This window comes from Astatotilapia calliptera, chromosome 5 (genome assembly GCF_900246225.1).
Source record: "Astatotilapia calliptera chromosome 5, fAstCal1.2, whole genome shotgun sequence".
Classification (NCBI taxonomy): Eukaryota; Metazoa; Chordata; class Actinopteri; order Cichliformes; family Cichlidae; genus Astatotilapia; species Astatotilapia calliptera.
Window position 1 is genome coordinate 29,590,555 of NC_039306.1, and position 4,904 is coordinate 29,595,458.

Genomic DNA, 4,904 nt, shown 5'->3' on the forward strand with positions numbered 1-4,904 from the left:
AGATTTACAGTATACTCTCTGTACTATTTACGGACATTTCCTTCAGCTATAAAACAGAAAATTCCGTTTATTCACAGTATATTTTCTGTATCATTAACTGATATTTTCCGTTAATAGAAAAATTGAAATTTCTGTTTATATTACTATTTCCAAGCACTTCTTTTCACTGTAACTCATTAAATATAGTTCTTTATATCCTTAAACGTACATTTCTATGCAATTACAACCTAGTACACCATGTACTCAAAAATTCATAAATTAAAACTTAAATTAATTTGTGCTTCGTACACAACAACATTGGTACAATTAATGTTAAATATTCTTTTATTCTCCTTAACTCAAACACTATACTTAAATATAATGACAGCATCCATCTTGTCATAAAACTACTAAACAGCTGATACATGAACAAAATAACTCACAAGCTTTCAAATTTGAGCATTTTTATTTCCTTGAAATCAGGTTGCCCTCATGTAAATGTGTTTATTTACATTCATTCAAGTGGCTACCAAGTGCTTTCTTCAAACAGGACACCTGACAAACAAAAAATGTCATATTTAACGACATGTTCACATTTAATAATATCCAGAGTACCTTTTAGTTAGAATCACTGCCTTGTGGTAGTTTTGCCTCAGCCAAATGGTTAAGGTGTGGTTTACATCCATCTCTGTCCACTTATGATACAGTATACACATGTAGTCAGTTATAGCCAAACACCTTTGATTACTGAATTGCATTCACTTCATTAATGAAGTGAATGTAATTCACATTTGTGTGAACATTTGTCTGAGATTAACTCTTTGGGCTCTTTACCTTACAATATAACATACTTGAGTCAAAATTTGTTGACTGTTTAAGTGGTGCCACATGAATACAACTGAACAGATCTAAAGAAGATGTTCCTGAACTTTGGGTTTATTCGAACAGGACTGATGGATAACCACAGGACTTTTCCCCATATGATAACTACAACACATAATAAATTAAGACAGATTACTGTCCCAAACTTAAAGATAAAAGTGTATTTACGGGACTTGTTTTGTCAGTGAGGAGCAAAGTATAATTAGAAGTGCTTGTTCTGATGAAAAGTTAAACTGTAAACAGCAGCATAGTGAATAAGGATCTGTGTCCACGAATCCTCAGCAGTGACAACACTTAAACATCATAGTTCAAAATCCTTAATGCACACCTTTTTCTCCACGGTGTTCAAATTCTCTAAGCTGGTTAAGTAGAGGAAAAAGTCTGACATATTTCATGACCATTAAATGTTAGACAAGGCTCTGAAAACGAGGTTACAGTTACAAACAAAAACCTCTGCTTGTGCGCACAGACCCTAAATCACAACAAATAAGACAATAGTAAGACAAATTACTACAAAGTCTTGTTACCGCTCTTCATATAACAGTGTGACAAAGTCCTGAATGCAGCCTGCATGTTAGTACATCAAGGTCCATCTGAGCTTTAAGTAAAATACACTCAGCTTTTCCTTGGATTTTAAGAGTTGCTCAGTTCATACAGGAACTGCAGCAGTCGGAGTTAACGTGTCGCTGTGTTGCTCCTCCGTGTCAGCCATTGAGACTAGTCGCAATTTATTCTGAGGAAAAAAAGAGAAACAACAAGACATTTTTAAAAAGTTTGTATTTTTATAAATTTTTTTTACCTAGAGCATAAACAACATAAACAAAAAAAGGATTAGGGCTGTGCGATATGACGATATATATCAGATTACGATATAAAAATGTCTATCGTTTCATATTATACACTATTCTTTGTTTTGTGGTGTTGCAAAATAAACTGTTTACGGCAATATTTTTTTCATGGTTTTGATGGTCACTGTAGTTGCTATATTATTTCTTAAAGGTCTCTCCTTCTCTTATACTTAAAATAACCACACTATGGACGGACAAGTGACTGTTTTTACGCGTACTTTCGTTACCAACAATGAGGATAAAACCATCGTGTGGCTCCGCCGTCCGCTTGTTTATTTTCCACATAAACCTTTCACAATAAAGCTCAAGTTTCTGTTGAGACTTTTCAAACTAAACTGAAATGATATACATTATTCTCAAACATAAAATTTCAGAATATGCATCAAACAAATGACCTCAAATAAAAACATCAAGTAACTATAAATGGCGCTTACAGTCACCACGCAGATGAAGGCACAGAGAATACCAGCATGGCCAGCAAGGATGAGGCAGAACCAGAAGGACCAGTCAAAAGAAATCGAGGACCTTATTGTTAAATGAGGGGCTACCTCTGTAGCATGGACATGGTTTGGTTATGAAAAGTCTGACACACCCCAGAAAACTGTACTATGCAAATTATGCCACAAACTGGTCCCCACCACCACTCGAACACGACAAACCTCTTTAACCACCTACACAAGAATCACATGAAAGTTTCGAGAGAGTTTACGAATGAAAAGCAAAAAAGAGTCGTCAGGTGCTCAAAATAATCCTTAGACTCAAACGTTAGAACAGGCTTTTCCTTGCAGCACGCCGTCTAATAAATACTCAGAAAGAAAATGGCGGCCATTTAAACTCATGTCTAAAAATGTATAGTTTCATGCATCGGTCAAAACACTCGACTCCAGGTACACGACGCCCAACTGAAAACATTTCACATAAGTCGAGTTGCCCGAGAATCACAGAATTGACAGAAAATGCACTATTTTGTGATATATATCGTTATCAGGAGAGATACGTCTTATATTGGGATATGAGACTTTGGTCATATCACGCAGCCCTACAAAGGATTATAATTCACGTAGAGTTGCATACACATAACACCATTCTGTTGCAACAAAAGCAGTTTATAATTAAAGTAACATACATACCTTGAAAAACTAAATCAACCACAACATTAAACTCACCTTGTGTTTGTAGAGAAGGTGATCAGGGTTTTTCTTCATTTCCTGAGACCAGCTGCTCTGGATCATCACCAGCTTGTATCTTCATCTTTTTTTTCACTCGGGGAAGTCTTTCCTTTTCTTGGCCATTGCTCTGCACTGGAAAACCAAAGTGTGTGATCAAAGGTGAAATAAGGGATATTTTTCCACTGCAGGACTTAAAGTGCTTCAAGTAGTGATAGTTGTTGATCCATTTCTCAAATAATCTGTAAGGATCTGGATTTTTAAGAAAGATACAAATATCTCTGCTTATATTTGGCTAAAAGCTTGATATAGACAAGGCATATAGAGCCCCTGCACACCAGCACTGCGCTTACATTATAGTTCAATCAAGAAATAGTTATTATTGATTTATTATTGAATTTTTTTAGTAATAATTTTTAGTATTTAATCACATTAGCACAGTGGGGTGACAAAAATATTCCACATACAAGAAATGCTGCTCAGCATTTCATAAATTACATTTTCAACAAATGTTGGAGTAAAAACACAGTTACAGGGAAAATGTGTCTGTCTGTAAATATTAACTAAACATTTCTATGTGCTACAAAATAGACATACTGTAATTGTAAATGTGCTGAGGTGAAACTATACTTTCAATAATTTTACCACTACAGTCTGTTAACCACCGAAATAATCTATGCTGGTCAGCTAGCTAAAAGTCTTTACTTTAGCAGCCCAAATCAGAGGCTAACATTAGCATTTGCTAGCGTCAGCCAGGAAGGTCTGAGGCTTAAACTAGGGTTAGTGTAACTTTGCCTGAAACCCTTTAAAGTGTACAGTAGAGCCAACTGTAAAACACAGGTATTGATACAGTACTTATTAGAGTCCTAGAATAATTTCTAGAACCATGAAGTTCTCACTTTCCCAGTTAGCCACATCGCTGACTTTCGCTAATTAGCTAGTTAGCAGTCACAGCTGTGTAATACCCTGAGAGACACAGACAGCTAACTATAATATTTATGAAAAACTGGTTCAAAAAAAAAACTGAAGGGCAAAACTGGTGGTATCACAGTAAAAATTATTTTAACATTAATTAAAATAAAGCTTAAGTCATGTTAAACCTAAATAACAATTATTTTAAAAAATGAGTCAGCAAAATATTCCTGACTTGTCTGGAGACAGCCGAAACCAGTTAACAAATAAATTAACAATTCTTTCTAAATAAAAACACGGAGTCTTTTGAAAAACATTCTTTTAATAAAACGAAACATGAGTTTTAATACTTACCACAGAAATTTGAAGGCAGTTTCTCCAACTTCAGAATCCAAAATCCAGATGAAGCCTGAAAGAAGCCTAATGGCTGCTCTTGCGCTTACTTTTCCCTCCTTTTCAGGTTCTTTTTCCCACAATGCATTGCAGTAGTTGAGAAATACAGAAAAATACCTGTAAATGACTAATACGGAAAATTCCTTCACGTTTATACAGTAGATTGTACTGTATTTTTACGGATTTTTTTTACAGTGTACATTAGTCTTGATACAGCCTCGGCCACCACATCAGATCAATTGCTCTGGGCTCCTTTGATCAGCTCCATCACCTAGTGGGGGTGGGGGGTCATAGTTTGGTCCCGCCTTCACTGTTGTGATTGGTGTGGGGGTAGGGACAGGCTTAGGGCGTCGGGGGGTTCCCCGGAGGCATCTTCCTTGGGGGGCTCAACCCGGGGTAGCGGTCATGTCCGGTTAGGGGCTCTGTTGGCTCTCAGGTGACTGTTTCCTCGCGGCTGCGTGCAGCGGGGCTAGGGGAGGGTCTGTGCTGACGGACGTGGGTTACTGACCTGGTAGCCTGGCTGCCCCTGGGTGGGTCCGGGATGGGCGTGAGGTTCTGGGGGCGCTCCGTCTCTGGGCTGGGGCCCGGGCCGGGCCTCGGGGGCTTGGGTCCTGGTTGGTGTGTTGCCGGGGTTGTGGGCGGGTGGGTGCATGGGGGCCCACCCCTGGAGCAGGGTGCCGCCGGTGCATCGAGCCACCTGGGGGGCTCTTCAACTGGTGGGGGA

The 4,904-nt window shown here is 38.3% G+C and overlaps 1 long non-coding RNA gene across 1 annotated transcript; it reads right to left on the reverse strand.

The window, feature by feature from the left end:
- Positions 1 to 306: 306 nt before the first annotated feature.
- On the reverse strand, positions 307 to 4,364 carry LOC113022870 (uncharacterized). The gene is made up of 3 exons (XR_003272462.1): positions 4,142 to 4,364; positions 2,876 to 3,010; positions 307 to 1,594 (listed from the first exon to the last, which is right to left on the reverse strand). It is a non-coding gene; the product is annotated as an uncharacterized LOC113022870 (long non-coding RNA).
- Positions 4,365 to 4,904: the final 540 nt, after the last annotated feature.